At 34.8% G+C, this 21,643-nt stretch overlaps 1 long non-coding RNA gene across 1 annotated transcript; it reads left to right on the top strand.

Annotated features, from left to right (window-relative positions):
* The first annotated feature begins 742 nt into the window (after window positions 1-742).
* LOC132732620 (uncharacterized) lies at window positions 743-19,966 on the top strand. Its single transcript, XR_009626074.1, has 3 exons — window positions 743-4,010; window positions 6,192-7,396; window positions 18,222-19,966. It is a non-coding gene; the product is annotated as an uncharacterized LOC132732620 (long non-coding RNA).
* The last annotated feature ends 1,677 nt before the right edge of the window (window positions 19,967-21,643 follow it).

Raw genomic sequence — 21,643 nt, 5'->3', positions numbered from 1 at the left:
AGAAGATTTGTTTAAGTTTTTACTATACACATATAGTTAAAAACAATGACACCCCTGGGGCGGGGCCAGTTTTGACCCCAGGGCTTTTTATTTGAACAAACTTTGTAGACACTTACTAGAAGATGTTTCATGCTTAATATCTAAACTCTAGCTATTTGGGTTTTTTAAAAGAAGATTTTAAGTTTTTGCTATACACATATAAGGAAAATCAATGACCCCCGGGGCGGGGCCAATTTTGACCCCAGGTCTTTTATTTGAACAAACTTTGTAGACACTCACTAGAAGATGTTTCATGCTTAATATCTAAACTCTAGCTATTTGGGTTTTTTCAAAGAAAATTTTTTAAGTTTTTGCTATACACATATAAGGAAAATCAATGACCCCCGGGGCGGGGCCAATTTTGACCCCAGGTCTTTTATTTGAACAAACTTTGTAGACACTCACTAGAAGATGTTTCATGCTTAATATCTAAACTCTAGCTATTGGGGTTTTTTAAAAGAAATTTTTTTAAGTTTTTGCTATACACATATAAGGAAAATCAATGACCCCCGGGGCGGGGCCAATTTTGACCCCAGGGCTTTTATTTGAACAAACTTGGTAGACACTCACTAGAAGATGTTTCATGCCAAATATCTAAGCTCTAGCTCTTAGGGTTTTTTAAAAGAAGTTATTTAAAGTTTTTTCTTTCGGTTGCCATGGCAACCAGAGTTCTGCATGGAATTAAATTCTTTGAACAATTTTTAAAGGTGACCACCAAAGGAACATTCCTGTGAAGTTTGGATGAAATTGGCCTAGTGGTTTATGAGGAGATGTCATTTAAAGTAAAAGTTTACGGACGCCGGACGAAAAGCGATCACAAAAGCTCACCCTGTCACTTTGTGACAGGTGAGCTAAAAATTACAAGCATTAAGCTACCAATACAAGGGACCAATTTGAAGCCAATCATCCAAGTAAACCTAAAATGCTACCATCGGACTTGTACTAGTACAAGATTACAATAGAACATTAAATTACTTACCAGCCACTTTTGCCAACTGCTGTTTTTTCACATCAGTCTATTGGTACTTTGGAGGAAGTTTTGCTTGAGCATTCGGGTACTTTCTGCTGGCTGTAAATGAAATTGTTAAACTGCTTATTTGATATACATTTGCAAAACTTTTCTAAATATTTAAGTGGAGTTCATAGCAGATAAGATTGTTAACAATGTGTATTGCTTGTATAGTTGAAGGTATGATCCTTGCTTGAATATAATTTCTGACCTGTGTAAAATCTGCTTCAAATCTGTACTTTAACCCAGTAAACATGTGTAAATACCATTTCACTTGATTAAACACTATTTATGTGTTTGCAATTGGAGTAAATCAAGTTTTACTGGAAGGTAAACAATGAATTTTAAAGACGAAGTCTCGATATTTTGTGAATTGTTTTCGGTCGCTTTGTTAGACAAGGGGGGTGGGCAATGATTTTGTTGAAGTATTTTGGGGTCGAAGTCTCCAAATTTAAATATTATTGCACTGTAGTCAGTAGAATAACAATTTTACAGATTAACAACATAAAAGTGAGTGTCCTTAACTAAATGACCATGTATGAACAACATTAAATCGTCCACATCGAAATTTTATCAAAACTGCACCACGTGGCGTCACATGCTTTGATGCAGAATACTTACAATGAATTTCACAGATGACTGCCTCGTAGGGTTTTTTATTGAACTGCGCAGATACCAGCACACATTCTGTGTAGTCATCCTTGATTGGTTTCAGAATATGGATTTTACCTATTACTGATCCCATTAGGTAAAAAAGTTGCGGGCCCGCCATATTCAACTAAAAAATCACTGGACTCAATCGCAACCTTTCGGCCCTTTTTGTCAGTCATCGGATAATCTGGTTCCCTGTTCTATTATGGTTTTAGAAGTGCGCAGGGGACCAGTCTATATTCCGGAGATAGTCGAAGTCACACGATTTTGAGGTGGGTCGCTTATGTCTTCGATGCCTGTTATGTATCAATGTTTTTTATTGATGAAATGGTAATAATAGATAGCTAAAGCTTGTTTTGATAAATTCTTAAATGTAGAATAATTGAAAAGAAAGTTTTAGTAGCAAGCAAATTTTTTATTCCATTTTATAAATATAATCCTCAAGGATGTGAGCGATCAGACGGAAGATGTAAAATTTCGGTAGCACTCCACAGTTAATTTCAAGTTCCTGCCGTCAATGTCCTACAAGCAATACGTCTAATAATTCTGATACCAAACTACACAACCTGGAAAAAGAAAACACATTTTGTTGAGAACATATATGACATAAGATTGCAAATCTACAAAGAAATTATCCCATCTGCAATAGGCAGGCAGTCAAAAAAGTTGCAATTCATTCCGTTGAAGCCCAAAATCTACAGTGGCCCGAGACCCAAAACAACACATTTCGTCCCTCTGGCAAAAAATATCTGCAAATATACCGGCTAAAGGAACACCATCTCTGCTTTAGCAACTCCCTATACATGCAAAATATCACAAAGAAAGAAGTCCTCAACCTTGTAGATTTTTTGCTATTGCTAAAAGTTTGTACCCCCCTGTAAAATGACTTTTTTTTACCGTGCATGCTGTTCAAAAGCAATGTTTACAAAAAATGGCGGCCTTGACATATAAAATCAACAGCATGTGATTTCTGGCCATGTTTTCGAATTTGCCAGTGATCATATTAGATGTCACAAAAACAAATTTCATGCTGAAAATGCATTTTAAAGACAACCAGTCATTTAATTCCAGAATATTCACTATATCCAAGAAATCCTCCCTGGCCATTCGAAGCTGTGGCTTACATTACTGTGGTGTGCTACCTTAATCCTCATTATCAACGCACGATTGTTATTATTGGAATATTTTATGTGGTAAATGTTAGTTTATTTTACACCATTTATATTATTCTGTTCAATCAACTATGTTTGATAAGCGAGGTTTGATTTATACGAATTAATTATTCGAAAACAGTCTACCTTGATTATATAACACTTTCATAATATTCGGATGTTTGCATTTCGGATCGGCACAATTTTGATGGAGTCTGAGAATAGCCAAAAGTGCTTGTCGCATTGATTTGACCTAAAATTTGTTTAATCTAGTTATTTATGTAATATGATATCCATATTTTAAAAGTTAAAATAGAAATGTCCATTCTTGTTGACAAAATTTTCATCATGGACCATGATGGTGGTAACTGGGTAATATGGTCAGATTGTGTTGATTCCATGTGAAAATCCGATGATATTACCTATATTTTTCTATCAAAACTGACTATGAACAGATCTTTATTTATATGCAAGTTGAGGTAGTAAAGCCAGAAAGTAAGAAATCACCCAGGTCCGAAAGATAAGACTATCATGACATGTACATTGTAGCTGGGTAATTATGCTTGAGATGCATTAAATTAACACGAGAGATCAAATTGGGCGAATACACATGCAAATAACTAGATTTTACATACTTTTTAAATGCCTATTCTTCACGAGAGGCAGTAAGTATTTAAAAAATATTCTACATGCAGAGGGTATTTTTAGAAGGTAATTCCTACTGGAAGTATTCTCTGGCTTTTGTTTTGCATACATTATCATAAAGCAGAACACGGAACCATGCACCTGTTGCGGGAGAACACTTCCGGTTTTGGGATTACCATCCACATGTAGAATCTTTGTTAAAATACTGGCACATAGCACTTACATGTAGTGCCACTTGTGGAGCATAAATCTGCAAAAACATCTGCAAAATGGTTTACAAAGTTAAATGTGTTGAACATAATTATGAGAAAAAAACAAAATCAGAACTTTTTTATTGAAAGCTTAAGAACATTTTCCCATTGTAATACTGTCATTTGTGCTTTCAGCTCCAGTTAAGCCAACTAATAAATTATACCTCACTGACGAAAGCAAGGCAGTGCCTTGAAGCACCAAATACAGGTGGAAATCCCGAAAAATATGAAAGTCTCTTGAATTTGGTGAAAGTAATATAAGAGGTAAACATTTTTATTGATATAAAATTTTCTTGTTTATGTCTGTTTAAAGCTTTGTGAAAACTTGTTCAGTTGAAATATGTATAACTATTATTTCAACTTCTTTTATTCCATTCATAATGCAACATTTCTGATGTAGGTTTATGAGGTAGAATATGAGGCTTCTACATATATAACATTATGCTTTATTTACCTAGAGTCGTGGGCATTTCAAAAAGTAGACCAGTGACGTTTGATGACGTCACAGGAACAAGCATGGAAATTACACAAAAATGTTTAACTATTTGTATTCTGTACTGTTGATCTTTTATGCATCTCTTAAAACTTATTTCTGATTATTATGCTCCCCGAAAAATTTCGGGGAAGCATATAGTCGTCGGGTTGTCCATCCGTCAGTCCGTCCGTCAGTCCGTCCGTACGTACGTCCCGAATTCGTGTCCGGCCCATAACTTTGTTATTTGAAGTCGGATTTTAAAAATATTTCACAGAAATGATCACCATATTAAGACGATGTGTCGCGCGCAACATTTGGGTCGCTACCTTGAAGGTCAAGGTCACAGCATGACCTTGCAGTGAAATCGTATCCGGCCCATAACTTTGTTATTTGAAGTCGGATTTTAAAAATATTTCACAGAAATGATCACCATATTAAGACGACGTGTCGCGCGCAACATTTGGCTCGCTCCCTTGAAGGTCAAGGTCACAGCATGACCTTGCAGCAAAATCGTGTCCGGCCCATAACTTTGTTATTTGAAGTCGGATTTTAAAACTTTTTCACAGAAATGATCACCATATTGAGACGAAGTGTCGCGCGCAACATTTGGCTCGCTACCTTGAAGGTCAAGGTCACAGCATGACCTTGCAGCAAATTCGTGTCCAACCCATAACTTTGTTATTTGAAGTCGGATTTTAAAACTATTGCACAGAAATGATCACCATATTGAGATGACGTGTTGTGCGCAACATTTGGGTTGCTACCTTGAAGGTCAAGGTCACAGCATGACCTTGCAGCAAAATCGTGTCTGGCCCATAACTTCATTACTTGAAGTCGGATTTAACAACTATTTCACAGAGATGATCACCATATTAAATCCACGTGTGGCATGCAACATATGGGTTGCTACCTTGAAGGTCAAGGTCACAGCATGACCTTGCAGCAAAATCATGTCCGGCCCATAACTTTATTATTTGAAGTTGGATTTTACAACTATTTCACAAAAATGATCACCATATTGAGACAATGTGTCGTGCACAACATCTGGGTTATTTTTACACTTTGAACTTTGTCTGTGACATAACTCTGACACTACAAAGGGTATACCTTCCTGTGTCCAAAACCTATTCGGGGAGCATCACCCGGTTCAACCGGCTCTTGTTGATTTATTTAACTCATTTTATTAGCTTGACTATACAAAGTATATGGAGAGCTGTCCTACTCGCCCCGGTGTCAGCACCCGCGTCTAGATTTCAGATTATAATTTTGGTGCTGTTTAATATTTTTCACTATAACTTTTTCATTTTCTTACGGTATCAACTTACAAATTCTTATCATCAACCACATCTTATGTTAAATTCATATCTCTAGGACCAATATTTTTAGATTTATATCCCTTGAACTTAGAATTTTCCTGAAAAAATACTATTTTTTACTGTTACTTCTTTATTTTATAAGGGATCAACTTCATACTTCAAATATATGTTCCTTATCATAAACCACATCTTATGTGACAGGGTTAATAACTCTAGCATCAATATTTTCAGATTTATCTCCCCTTGAACTAAGAATTTTCCTTAAAAAATATTATTTCTTACGGGTACTTATGTTTTTCTTAAGGGATCAGCTTCATTCTTCAAATATATGTTCCTTATCATTAACCACATGTTGTGTGACAAGGGTCATAACTCTAGCACCAATAGTGCAAGAAATATCTCCCCATAAACTAAAGATTTTTTTCACATAAAAAATGTTATTTCTTACTATAACTTCTTTAGTTTCAAAGGTATCTATAATAGATAGATAATAGATTTACAACTTTTTAACAGCAAATTATATTAAATACAAACTTTCCAAATGTATTTTTACGAAATTAACCTACCCTGTGACGGCTCAAGGAAAACCCACAACTTAAGGAAAAGCAGCCATACTTGTCTTGTTGGATTGACACATTTCTTACTCTGTTTCAGATTTTTCGCCTAGTATCTGGAACACTACACTAAAGGATGATGACAATTATGAAACAAACCAAACAGATTTCAGTGATGAACTGTCAGGATCTGGAAGTCTCTCATCTTATGACAGTGATGCACTTAGCACATCATCAAGAGTCACATCGTGTGCAGCTTCTTCAGAGAGTGGGATGTTAGATTTGGAAATTTCCAATGAAATTTCAAAAAACAAAAGCTTTCATGTTGCTCAACTGTTTTAAGAAACACAAGTTAACTTCTAGTGCATGCAGTGATATTCTAAGGACAGTGAGACAAATACTACCTTCATTGAGAAAAAAACCCACTATTTAATTATAGCAAAGTTCTCTCTTTTGCACCAGCAACTAAGTACATGTACACTGAATTTCAATACTGCAGCAAATGTGAATGCATAATTTCCTAGGCATTAGATTTTGTTTTGACATGTTTTAATCAGTGCATTTCTAACAGTGTTAAGATGTGTGTCAGGACATAATAAACTGATATATAATTTATTATTATTTCCAGTGCTTTGTTTTTTGTTTAAGGATAAGCTTTTTTTGTAAGTAAATAGATTTTCAGTTTGGCTTTTAATTGACTTTAACATACTTATGTATTAGTTCATGTAATTTGAATGACATTTCCATTAACCCTTTTCATGAATAGATAAAGGACTATGAGTTATTCTTAAAAGGTTCAAGAAAAGACTTTGGTTCATGAAATGTGCATGATATCTTTGGAAGTGTCAGATCATGAATAAATCAAGGACTCTGAACTATTCTTAAATAGTTCTTGAAGCGTTCATGAACACCCCTAAAGTACAGTTCATGAACAAAAGTTCTTGAACTTGTATCATGAATAAATTATAACCAGTTCATGAACAGTTCTGGAATGTCTTGAAATATTCATGATTTCATGAACTCGATATCATGTGAAATTTGGGAATGCTTGCATCAAGACAACATGCAGTTGTTAGATTAGGTGCAAAAATCTGAAAGTAATATTTTTGGAGTTATTAGAATTTTGTTAAGTGTGGTTAACACTGCATGAGGTGCTCTTGTTGTTGGCTATTGTATTGATATACATTTAGGGTGATGAAGAAGTCAGACAAGCCATTTGGTGGAATACAACTGATTATTTGTGGAGATTTTCTTCAGTTGCCCCCGGTTTCCAAAGGAACTGAGAAGAGGAAGTTCTGTTTTCAGGTGAATTTATGAAACTTATAACATATAGATGAAAAGTCAATTTGCTTTTTAATAATTTGAATCAGGATTTTTTCAGGATAATGAGTGGTTTTGCTAATTTGATAAATATGGCTTATCAGCGCATGAACAAACAAATCAGATGATAATTGATGTCCTCTTTACTATATGAACATCAATTTGAAGATAACACTTAAGGTCGGGGAATATCCCTCAAAAGTATATGTATTTTGCTGACAAATTTATATCTGAATGTTACTAATCCATGTATATTGACTGCATTTTGAACTCAAATTTTTTTTCATGGCAGCATTCCTGTTGCTGTCAGCAAACTTTAACCTTGATCATAATTTTTATACGCCCGTTTGAAAAACGGGACGTATTATGGGAACGCCCCTGGCGGGCGGGCGGCGTCCAATTTTGTCCGGAGCATATCTCCTACATGTATGGAGGGATTTTAATGAAACTTCATAGAAATGTTCACCACTATGAGGAGCAGTGTCGCGCACATGAACCAGGTCTCTAGGTCAAAGGTCAAGGTCACACTTAGAGCTCATTGAAAAATGCTTGTCCGGAGCAAAACTTCCACATGTATAGAGGGATTTCAATATTACTTGGCACAAATGTTCACCATTGTGAGGCGGAGCGTGCAAGATTCAGGTCCTTGCGGCCAAGGTCAAGGTCACACATAGAGGTCAAAGTTCAGATAAAAATATGAAGATGTGTATATGGACCATTTAGTCATCATTTATTGAGGGGATTGTAACACAAATGGTCCATTATCAAGACTATGGCTGTGATACATATAATTTAGGTCAATATATACAAGGTCAAGGTCACTAAAGATGATGAAATATCCAGATTTTGTAAATAGAATTTAATCAAAGGGCGACAACAAAGTTATTACTTTGTTCATAAATGACTTACACAATTTCTCCCCTTGATCTACTTTCACTTTCAATTCTAAAAATAGAATTTAATCAAAGGGCATAAAATAATCCTCTTTCTTGGACTTGAGTATGTTCTAAAGAATGTAACATTTATTTACACATGTTTCATTCATTGGTCAAGATTCTTAACTGTGATAACTATGGTGTTCTGTAGACTTGGTATTTGTTCATAAAGATCATACAGTAATTACCTTATCAAATGTAAATACTTTCTCATAGAAATTTAATTATATTTTAATTTTCAAGTAAATATCATCGATATTTTGTCCGAAGCATATCTCCTACACGCATGGAGGGATTTTAATGAAATTTCATAGAAATGTTCACCATTATGAGAAGCCATGTCACGCACATGAACTAGGTCTCTAGGTCAAAGGTCAAGGTCACACTTAGAGCTCATTGAAAAACGCTTGTCCGGAGCAAAACTTCCACATGCATAGAGGGATTTCAATATAACTTGGCACAAATGTTCACCATTGTGAGACGGAGTGTCGCGCATAAAATTCAGGTCCCTGCAGCCAAGGTCAAGGCCACACATAGAGGTCAAAGTTTAGATAAAAATATGAAGATGTGTATAGGGACGATTTAATCATCATTTATTGAGGGATTGTAACACAAATGGTCATTATCATGACTACGGCTATGACACATGTACTTTAGGTCAATATATGCAAGGTCAAGGTCACTAAAGATGGTGAAATATCCAGATTTTGTCTGGAGCATATCTCCTACATGTATGGAAGAATTTTTATAAAACTTTATGGAAATGTTCACCACCATGATGTGTATTGCTCCATGCATGATCCAGGTCTCCAGGTCAAAGGTCAAGGTCACACGTAGAGCTCATTGAAAAACGCTTGTCGGGAGCAAAACTTCTACATTCATAGGGGGATTTCAATATAACTTGGCACAAATGTTCACCATTGTGAGGCTGAGTGTCGCACGCAAAATTCAGATCCCTGCGACCAAAGTCAAGGTTACACATAGAAGTCAAAGTTCAAAATAAAAATTTGAAGATGTGTATAGGGACCATTTAGTCATCATTTATTGATGGATTGTAGCACAAATGGTAACTATCATGACTACAGGTGTGACACATTTAATTTAGGTTAATATTTGCAAGGTCAAGGTCACTGGAGATGATTAAATATCCAGATGTTGTCCGGAGCATATTTTCTACATGCATGGAGGAATTTTAATGTTACTTTATAGAATTGTTCACCACCATGAGACGTAGTGCCCTGCACATGAACCAAGTCTCTAGGTCAAAGGTGAAGGTCACAGTTAGAGCTCATAGCAAAACACTTGTCTGGAGCAAAACTTCTACATGCATAGAGGGATTTCAATATAATTTGGCACAAATGTTCATCATTGTGAGGCTGAGTGCCGTGCATAAAATTCAGGTCCCTGCGACCAAGGTCAAGGTCACACATCCTGTGCATATCTTCCCTACTGATTTGTTTTAAGGTTCATTTAACAACACAGTGCCAAGGATAAAAACTTGCTTGCTAGATAACACTTATCCATAATGCCCCCATCTCCATCTAAAGCTTTCGTAAACAGGCGTATTTTGTGACTATGGCACCCTTGTTTAAGTTCTTAGTGTATTGTCTTTATACTTGGCCACAACAACCCTTGGGACAAGACCTTCAAGTGGACCAGATAAAACTTGACATTTATTCATAAATTACCATGACCTTTTAAGGTCAAATGTCTAAATTTTGCTTGATTTTTTTTTTTTTTTTTTGGCTATTAACTTTGTTATTTTTAGCTAATCTGGATCCAGTGATAACGTACAAGGTACTGAAAATATTTTTATGAAACTTGAAATATGGGTAGATGGCAGTCTGGAGATAATGCATGTCTTTTTCATTTCTTCCTGTGTCGAAACATTTGGTTACTATGGCAATGAATAGGCTTAAAATATGGCAAATATAACAATATTTGTGATTACTCAAAAAGTATTAAAAACATTTTTATGAAACTTAAAATATGGATAGATGTCAGTATGGAGATTATACACATCATTTTTAATCTTGACTATAGGGAGTATATTTAGAGCTGTCCTACTCACCAAGCGTCGGCGACCTCGTCAATATTTCTGATTCAAGTTTTACGCTTTTTCACTACAAGTTCTTTATTAGCTAACCTTGCACATAGTGCAGGTGAGCTTTTAGGATGGCCAATCAAATGGGTCCGGCATCCGTCCACATTTTATTCAAATGACATCTTCTTTAATACCACATGGCCAATATTAATGAAACTTGGCAGGAATACTCTTTGTATGAAGCTCTATCAAGATTGTTCAAAGAATGCCATTCCATGCTAAACTCTGGTTGCTATGGCAACTAAAAGAAAAAAATTAAAAAGTTCTTATACTTCAAAATGGAAAGGGCTAGAGCTTAGATATTTCTCACAAGGCATTAGCTTGTTAGTTTCTACAAAGTATATTCAAATTATGGTCTAGAGTTGAAAATTGGTCTCTGTTTTTGGGGTTAAAGGGTTTTTTTTATTGCAAGGTTATATAGACTTTCTTTGAAGGGATAAATTAAGGTAGTAAAGGCAATTTAACAAATTATTGTCCACATTTGCCCTAAATTATCATTATTTCAGTGTTTTAAATAGTTTTTACTGCTACTTTTATTGTAGAATTGTATTTTTCTACTGTTAAATATTGTCTGCAAAATGGCCAATCTTCTACCAAACTTGGAGTACTTGTACATGGTGTAGAGGTTACAGGTCAGATACAAATAGCACACACAAACTCTCAGGGTTTTTCCACTTTAATGCATAAATCATACACAAATAGAAGTAGTGGTCGAGCACTGGGCTGGTCGAGCACAGGTACTGTGACTCTATCGGTGTGCTTCGTTGAAACAGGTATCTTGTTAACTATTTGTGAAGTATTAAGGCATGACATTCAGTATTTATGTAAATACCACCTCCCATGTTATGATTTCTAAAATTATACATGTGCACATGTGTTATTGACCTCAATAAATGTAAGTGAAAATGGACAATAATTATGGTAATTATCCATGGTGCTAGTAGTACTTAATTAGTCCCCTACCGGTTTACCGGATGGGACTTTAGGTTAACTGTCCGTCCGTCTGTCAGTCTGTCCGTCCACAAAACTAAATCCCACGATAACTTGAAAAGTACTGAAAATATTTTTATGAAACTTGAAATATGGATAGATGGCAGTCTGGAGATTATGCACATCTTTTTCTTTCTTCCTATGTTGAAAATTCTGGTTGCTATGGCAACACATAGACTGAAAATATGGCAAATTTTACACATAAACTGAATCCAGTGATAACTCAAAAAGTACTGGAAATATTTTTATGAAACTTGACATATGGGTAGATGGCAGTCTGGAGATTATGCATGTCTTATCTTTTCTTTCTATTTTGAAAAAATATTGGTTGCCTTGGCAACAAATAGGCTTAAAACATGGCAAATATAACAATATTTGTGATTAGTCAAAAAGAGCTGAAAATTTTTATGAAATTGCATCTTTAATTCAAGAGTTATCTACTCTTTAAGAATTTTGCTTTTAAAAATAAAATGTTATATTTTGGTAAAGGGATGTTTCAAATATTAACTTTAAAGTGTCCTTCAGTCCGTCTGTCTGTCTGTTCATAAAAACTGGTTCCTGTGATCACTTTTAAAGACCTTTTCCAACAAATTTACTTAAAATAGAGAAAAATTGAAACATTAGCGAATGGCAAATGGCCCTTCAGAATGTTGATGGGGTTCTAACCGGTAGGGGACTTATGGATTGCTTGCAATACTATGATAATTGCTTGTTATTATACCCCCAAAAACGAAGTTTGGGGGGGTATATAGGAGTCACCCGGTGGTCGGTCGGGCGGGCGGTCTGTCGGTCGGTCCAGACGTCCGTTGCATTTCTTTGTCCGGAGCATAACTTGAAGACTAATGATTGGAATTCAATATAACTACACACAATGGTCAAGCACATTGAGAGGAAGTGCAGTGCACAAGAACCATAACTCTATCTTGACTAATTACAGAGTTATTGCCCTTTGTTACTTTTCCTTGTCCGGGGCATAACTTGAAAACTACTGGTTGGAATTCAAAACAACTTGATACAATTGTCAAGCACAATAAGGGGAAGTGCAGTGCACAAGAACCATAACTCTATCTAAAGTAATTACAGAGTTATTTCCCTTTGTTACTTTTCCATACCTTTCTTTTGGCCGGACCATAACTTGAAGACTAATAGTTGGAATTCAATATAACTATATACAATGGTCAAGCACATTGAGAGGAAGTGCAGTGCACAAGAACCATAACTCTATCTTGACTAATTACAGAGTTATTGCCCTTTGTTTCTTTTCCTTGTCCGGGGCATAACTTAAAAACTACTTGTTGGAATTCAAAACAACTTCATACAATTGTCAAACACAATAAGGGGGAGTGCAGTGCACAAGAACCATAACTCTATCTAAAGTAATTACAGAGTTATTGCCCTTTGTTACTTTTCATTTGCTTTCTTTTGTCCGGACCATAACTTGAAGACTAATTGTTGGAATTCATTATAACTTAATACAATGGTCAAGCACATTGAGAGGAAGTGCAGTGCACAAGAACCATAACTCCATCTTGACTTATTACAGAGTAATTGCCCTTTGTTACTTTTCTGTGTCCGGGGCATAACTTGAAAACTACTGGTTGGAATTCAAAACAACTTCATACAATTGTCAAACACAATAAGGGGAAGTGCAGTGCACAAGAACCATAACACTATCTAAAGTAATTACAGAGTTATTGCGCTTTGTTACTTTTCCATTCCTTTCTTTTGTCCGGACCATAACTTGAAGGCTAATGGTTGGAATTCATTATAACTACATACAATGGTCAAGCACATTGAGAGGAAGTGCAGTGCACAAGAACCATAACTCCATCTTGACTTATTACAGAGTTACTGCCCTTTGTTACTTTTCCTTGTCCAGAGCATGACTTGAAAACTACTGGTTGGAATTCAAAACAACTTCATACAATGGTCAAGCACAATAAGGGGAAGTGCAGTTCACTATAACTCCATCTTGACTAATTACAGAGTTATTGCCCTTTGTTACTTTTCCATTGCTTTTTTTGTCTGGAGCATAACTTGAAGACTAATAGTTGGAATTCAATATAACTTCATACAATGGCCAAGCACATTGAGAGAAAGTGCAGTGCACAAGAACCATAACTCCATCTTGACTAATTACAGAGTTATTGCCTTTTGTTACTTTTCCTTGTCCAGAGCATAATTTGAAAACTACTGTTTGAAATTCAATACAACTTCATACAATGGTCAAGCACAATAAGAGGAAGTGCAGTGCACAAGAACTATAACTCCATCTTCAGTATTTATAGAGTTATTGCCCTTTGTTTCTTTTCCTTGTCTTTCTGGACTTATTACAGAGTAATTCAATAAAACTTCATCAATGGCCAACCACATTGAAAGGAAATGCAACATACAAGAACCACAACTATCTTTAATTGCCCACAACCATAACTCTATATTTCAATTCTTTTACAAGGTATTCTGTTACTAAGTAACATCCTCATTTCTGAAGCAGTCTTGTGGGAGTATTAATCACATTTAGTGATAGTTCTAGTCTTTATCATATTGTTAACTAAGCAAGAAGCTTACGTAATTTAAAAATTACCTAACCTCACAATATTATCAATTCAACTTGAAAATCTTCTCAAAATGACTTCCCAAACAGTAATTTGTGAAACATGAAAATGATTTATGTAGAAAAATAACACAAGAAAAAACTGATTTGACTCATGAAAATTTTGGCCAAACAGTCTGCCACGTGAAATTCTGACCTTCCTGAGATCCCTGCTGTTTGTTGATGTTTTTTTATTTATAACATTTTACAATATTTAATTTTACAATTAAACCTGTGTATAGAGCGACTCATGTGAACAGAAAGAAGTTTTTGTAGAAAGGGGTGTTCTAATATGATAAACCACAGATGCTTGGGGTTAGATCCTGCCCCCAACATGATACCCCTGAGTAAACACTATCAAAAAATATTTTAATATTTAAACATTAATGGGATATCTGTTACAACTATAATACTGGTTTTCGAAAAAAATTTACATTTATGAAAAAAAATACTGCTTACCATCATGTATTGAGACTTGATTCCAGGCAGGCAGGCAAATTGGTTGGGCCATTTTTCGTAAGGCTACTTATCAGAGCCTCATGATATTTAGTATACAGCATTAACACGTTGTTCCATACCATGGGATTCGATTTCAGGTCTGTCGCTCATCCACTTCATGTTTACTGACTTAGTTTAATTCATAATAATGGTCAATGGTAGGAATTTTTCGTAACAATTTTCTCAGCAACTACCAGCATCCCCATTCACGCACTACAGTGCTTGATTCACATACTACAGTGCATGATTCACACACTACAGTGCGTGATTCACACACAAAATTCTAGATGCACACATAAAAATTGTAAGCAGGGGGTACATGCAATCGCAAAGTAAAATCATCAGAATGAATGTTTGGGATAGCCTAATATGCATATCAACTAAATGTCGTTGCCATCTACCAATTGTTAGGAACAGTCTAAACCCGGTCACAATTGCATGTCTGCTTTCAAAGTCATCTCAGTCTGATTTGTAAATATTTTAGTCATGTCTTGACGTCACATGTACTGTCTTAAGAAAAAAAGTTTTGGATATTTACAACTGCCAAAAAGTATTTTGTGTTCTCCAATGATCAGCAAAAAGTTAGTCACTTGATTTTTAACATTACCTTCAATTGTGAGCTTTACGTATGTCATATGAAATGAAAATATAAACAAGTGAGGTTTTAAAATAAATGTACATGTACATAATTTCTGATATACAAAATTTTGGTTATGGGTAATAATCGTATGGACTAAACAAAATACCAGTGATTGTAATGGCTGTTATATTGCTACTTCAAGTGATGAGTTCGTGTCTGTGTTAATGGGTAGTAATACTAAGTGAAACAACTGTTCATTAATATCATGTTGACCAAAATGTTCTAACAAACAAAAACATGTTTAAACTTATGTGTACCCCCAGATTTTGAAATGTACCCCCAATTTTCAATGAGAGGGGGTACATGTACCCCTACATTTGAAATTAAGTGGGCATGCTGACTACTTATCACAGCCTATTGATATTTGGTATACAGCATTAACAAGTAATCACATACCATGGGATATGATTTCAGGTATGTGGCTCATCCACTTTCCGTTTGCTGACTTAGTTAAATTTTCGGCATTAATTGTAAATGGAAGGAAATTTCCGTAACAGTTTTCTCAGCAACTACATATCACAGCCTCTTGATATTTGGTATTGTGACTGCATTAACACGAAAAGTATCAGAAAACGGTGTTTAGCTAGGTTTACTCCACTTTCGCACTTCGTTGCTGCCGTACACACAAAAATATCCGTTTCACTTTTCAGTCATTCCGAGACCCATCACGTGATACTGATCGTTATTTTTCCTATCATAAACATTTTTCAGTAAATCAGCTTAATTATATAAGAAAGCTCATATGTGAGAAGACATTTTTATGCTCCCCGAAAAAATTTCGGGGGAGCATATAGTCGGCGCCTTGTCCGTCTCCGTCCCGTCCGAGCAAACATTTGATATTTATGAGCTTCATTCCGTAGTTAAATAAAGAACAAAAGCTCATAAAATTCAAATTAAGAGCTATTTTTTTGATTTTATGAGCTGATTTTGCTTATGGACTTTGGTCCAGGTGTAGTTTATGAGCTGATTTACCTCTTAAATATCAAAAGTTGGTACGTCCGTCCGTCCGTCCGTCCCCTTTTCTTGTCCGGGACATAACTTTGAAACAACAAGAGGTATCAACATGAAACTTTGTAGGTAGATAGATCTCATTGAGTAGGTGTGCAGTGCACAAGAACCGTAACTCTGCCTTGCCTAATTTTTGAATTATTCCCCTTTGTTTATTTTTACACTTTGAACTTTGTCCGGGACATAACTCTAAAAGTATAAGAGGTATCAACATGAAACTTTGTAGGTAGATAGATCTCATTGAGTAGAAGTGCAGTGCACAAGAACCGTAACTCTGCCTTGCCTAATTTTTGAATTATTCCCCTTTGTTTATGTTACACTTTGAACTTTGTCCGGGACATAACTCTAAAAGTATAAGAGGTATCAACATGAAACTTTGTAGGTAGATAGATCTCATTGAGTAGAAGTGCAGTGCACAAGAACCGTAACTCTGCCTTGCCTAATTTTTGAATTACCCCCCTTTGTTTATTTTACACTTTGAAATTTGTCCGGGACATAACTCTAAAAGTATAAGAGGTATTAACATGAAACATTGTAGGTAGATAGATCTCATTGAGTAGAAGTGCAGTGCACAAGAACCGTAACTCTGCCTTGCCTAATTTTGTAATTATCCCCCTTTGTTTATTTTACACTTTGAACTTTGTCCGGGACATAACTCTAAAAGTATAAGAGGTATCAACATGAAACTTTGTAGTTAGATAGATCTCATTGAGTAGGTGTGCAGTGCACAAGAACCGTAACTCTGCCTTGCCTAATTTTTGAATTACCCCCCTTTGTTTATTTTACACTTTGAAATTTGTCCGGGACATAACTCTTAATGTATAAGAGATATCAACATGAAACTTTGTAGGTAGATAGATCTCATTGAGTAGGTGTGCAGTGCACAAGAACCGTAACTCTGCCTTGTCTAATTTTTGAATTATCCCCCTTTGTTTATTTTACACTTTGAACTTTGTCCGGGACATAACTCTAAAAGTATAAGAGGTATCAACATGAAACTTTGTAGGTAGATAGATCTCATTGAGTAGGTGTGCAGTGAACAAGAACCTTAACTCTGCCTTGCCTAATTTTTGAATTATCCCCCTTTGTTTATTTTTACACTTTGAACTTTGTCCGGGACATAACTCTTAATGTATAAGAGATATCAACATGAAACTTTGTAGGTAGATAGACCTCATTGAGTAAGTTTGCAGTGCACAAGAACTGTAACACTGTCTTGCCTACTTTTGGAGTTATTGCCCTTTGTTCATTTTGACACTTTGAACTTTGTCTGGGACATTACTCTAAAATTATAAGAGATATTAACATGAAACTTTGTAGATAGATAGGTCTCATTGGGTGGAAGTGCAGTGCTTAAGAATCATTACTCTGCCTTGCCTTATTTTGAAGTAATTGCCCTTTGTTTATTTTTACTTTTTGACTTTTGTCCTGGACATTACTTTAAAACTATTAGAGATATCAACATGAAACTTTGTAGGTAGCTAGATGTAATTGGATAGAACTGCAACGCTTCAAGAACCTAAACAAAGCCTGGTCTAATTTTGGAGTTATTGCCCTTTGTTCATTTTTTTTATACTTTCCTGTGTCCAGAACCTTCTCGGGGAGCATCACCCGGTTCAACCGGTTCTTGTTTGTTATATTAGACTAATTATTAGTAAAAAACAGATATGAATAGCAGCTTATATAAGTCCGGAAACTGGTTCTGCAAGAGTGAACAATTTACACTTTTGAAGACCTAATTTAACCCTTCAGTTTGTACATTGCTTAAGACACCAGGCAGTATTAATTTTGTTATCGGACGTAGTTAGAGCTCAGGTTTTTGGTATGTTAGTTTTATTATTGTAAGTTTATTATTAAAAAATAGACAATTAAAAAAACTTGAATTCTGTCCGGAAACTGGTTCCTGCCCAGTATTGTTCCACTCAGCTGAAAAGTGTATTATAAAGTATCATCAGAGTGAAATTGCAACATAGGGGTTTCATTTTGTGAGTTAGGGGTTTCATTATGTGAGTTAACAGTTTATTTATTTCTTTATTTTTCAGTCAAAATCATGGAGTAAAGTTATACAGCTCAAACTAGAATTGACAGATGTAAAAAGACAGTCCGACAAAAAGTTTATAGATATTCTACAAAATATTAGGCTTGGAAGGTATTTTAAAGACTAAAGTAATTCCATGTTTTTTAATTTGATATGATAGTCTGATTCTGATTGTTTAGTTGTTATAAGAATTACATTAAGGTATTACCACCCTATTGGGCACTATAAGGAACTAAAAAATTGACATCATAGGTCAGATATTTACCTTAAAGTACACCTGTATGCAAAATTTAAACAAAGTTTACCGTACGGAAATCAAGTTATGGCCACTTTTCTGAACTCAAGCTTGGATGTTTTTTTGAGGAACCTTTAAATAATCTGCAATAACATTCTTATGAAAAATGTTTTCCCATTAATTTTTGGTAAGAAACAAATAGTACCATTCAGCTAACAATCCACATAAGCAAAATTATGGTTTCTACTTAAAATTTATGAAATCTGTATAAAAATGTTACCCTACCCCACCCATTTTTACCACATGTCTGACCATTTTCCTACTTAGGGAACCTAATTTAAAAAATCCTTAAAATTTACCCAAATGAGTGCCTGTTTTCAAAATTTCCCTAAATTTTTAAAGAAGTATATTGGTTGATCTTGTAAAATATGAAATACTTTTACCGTCTAGTTTTGATTTTATTACACTTTGAAAATATCAGGTACCATATTTATTACTAGATTTAGCATAATTTAGCCAATAAATACCTATATAAATTAAAAAATCAAAATTAAACACTTTTTTCTTTCCAAATGGGACATGAGAGATACATAAATAATGTTAAAAGAAAGAAAAAAAAAGTTGACCCTTCTGGGGATTGAACCCAGGCCCTTATTTTCAATGTAGTTAACAGTAGTTCTAGCCTATTTGAATACTCTTCAAAGCGGAGGTAATGCATTAGGATGGTAATACCTTAATTGCAGTATTAATATTAATTTTCTCTACAACATATTTTTAGCTCGACTATACGAAGTATATGGAGAGCTGTCCTACTCGCCCCGGCGTCCGCGTCCGCGTCCAGATTTTAGATTAAAGTTTTGGTGCAGTAAAATATTTTTCACTATAACTTTGTCATTTCTTAAGGTATCAACTTCAAACTTCAAATATATGTTCCTTATCATCAACCACATCTTATGTGACAAGGTTCATAACTCTAGCACCAATATTTTCAGATTTATCTCCCCTTGAACTTAGAATTTTCCTTAAAAAATACTATTTTTTTACTGATACTTCTTTATTTCTTAAGGGATCAACCTCATACTTCAAATATATGTACCTTATCATCATCCCCATCTTATGTGACAAGGTTCATAACTCTAGCACCAATATTTTCAGATTTATCTCCCCTTGAACTTAGAATTTTCCTCAAAAAATACTATTTCTTACTGTTTCTTCTTTGTTTCTTAAGGGATCGACCTCATACTTCAAATATATTTAGGTTATCATCATTCCCATCTTATTTGACAAGGTTCATAACTCTAGCACCAATATTTTCAGATTTATCTCCCTTTGAACTTAGAATTTTCCATAAAAAATATTATTTTTTACTCTAACTTATTTATTTCTAAAGGGATCAACTTCATACTTCAAATATATTTACGTAATCATCATCCACATCTTATGTGACAAGGTTCATAACTCTAGCACCAATATTGCAAGAATTATCTCCCCATAAACTAAGATTTATTTACTAGAAAAATTTTATTTTTTATTTTAATTTTTTTATTTTTAAAGGTATCTACCTCAAACTTCAAATACTTATACCTAATCATTAATTACATTTTATGTGACAATGTTCATAACTCTTGAAGCAATATTTACAGATTTATCTCTCTTTGAACTTAGGATTTTCTTTAAGAAATATAATAACTTCTTTACTTTTTAAGGTATCTACTTCAAACTTCAAATATATATTTCTTATCATTACACAAATGTTGTGTGGCAAGATCCATAACTCTAGCATGACTATTTCTATAATTATTCCCCTTGATCTTGGAATTTATGTTAACAAATGTTATTTTTTTACTATAACTTAATACGTAATTATACATAATTGATTTTTCTTTCATAGTTTTGTCCTCCTTACTGCGTCCAGTATTTTATTAGTCGAGCTTCGCTGTCTCCTGTGACAGCTCTTGTTTATGCTCCCTGAAGGGTTGGCATACAGTCTCCGCTTTGTCTGGCTGTCCGCACGACAGAATAGGAATAGGAGTCCTATCCTGTAGTAATTCCGTAACAATTGAGAAAGGGGCCAATGGCCCCCTATTAAACAAAAGAAAATAACAAAAGAAATATGCCCCTTATTCCATTTCAGCCGCACCTCCGTCCATCTGCTTTTCTTGTCTGGGTCATAACTCTGAAACACTGGGACATAACTCTGAAACAACATGAAACTTTGTAGGTAGATAGCTCTCATTGGGTAGATGTGCATTACACAAGAACAGTAACTTTGCCTTGCCTAATTTTGGAGTTATTGGCCTTTGTACATTTTTAGCTCACCTGTCCTCAAGGTGGGGTTTTGTGATGGCCCATTGTCCGTCATCCATTGTCCGTGCATCACCAATTAATTGAAACAACTTCTCCTCCTATACCACTTGGCCAAATTTGTTGAAACTTTGCAGGGATGTTTCTTGCATGAAGCTCTACCAAATATGTTCAAAGAATTTAATTCCAGAAAGAACTGGGTTGCCGTGGCAATGGAAATTTTTTTTACAAAAATCTTAAAAAATCTTTTTGTAAAGATACGAAAGAGCTAGAGCTTAGATATTTTTCTAGTAGATTTCTACCAAGTTTGTTCAAATAAAAGCCCTAGAGTCAAAATTGAAAAATGGAATGAAAATCCAAAAAAGGTAGAGCTTAGATATTTGGCATGAAATATCTGCTGAAAGATGTCTACCAAGTTTGTTCAAATAAAACCCCTTGGGTCAAAATTGACTCCTCCCCAGGAGGTCATTGATTTTCCTTATATATATATATAAATATCCAAAAGCACTATAGATTAGATATTTGGCATGAAACATCTTCTAGTGGATGTCTACCAAGTTAGTCTAAATGAATGCCCTAGGATCAAAATTGGCCTGGCCTCAGGTGTCATTGATTTTCCTTATATTTATATAGTAAAAACAAAACAAGATTGCATTTGAGAAAAATGCAATGCCACCGCATTAATACAACACTAAATAGTAGTGTAGGAACCGATTTTTTTTGTTTCTATACAATTGAAGATTGTCATAATGCATAGATCCCTTACCTATCTAATTCTTATTATCAGATTAGTGGTTAAATCTATTGTTAATCAAATAAAAGATCAGAGTAGGAATATATCAATGCACTTGAGTCTAGTGAATTTGGTGGTGAAGGTCATATTTCAC

This window comes from Ruditapes philippinarum, unplaced genomic scaffold (assembly GCF_026571515.1).
Source record: "Ruditapes philippinarum isolate M1 unplaced genomic scaffold, ASM2657151v2 ctg8969_1_1_1_1, whole genome shotgun sequence".
NCBI lineage: Eukaryota > Metazoa > Mollusca > Bivalvia > Venerida > Veneridae > Ruditapes > Ruditapes philippinarum.
The sequence above is the reverse complement of the archived record's forward strand: the minus strand, read 5'-3'. Positions and strand labels throughout refer to the sequence as shown.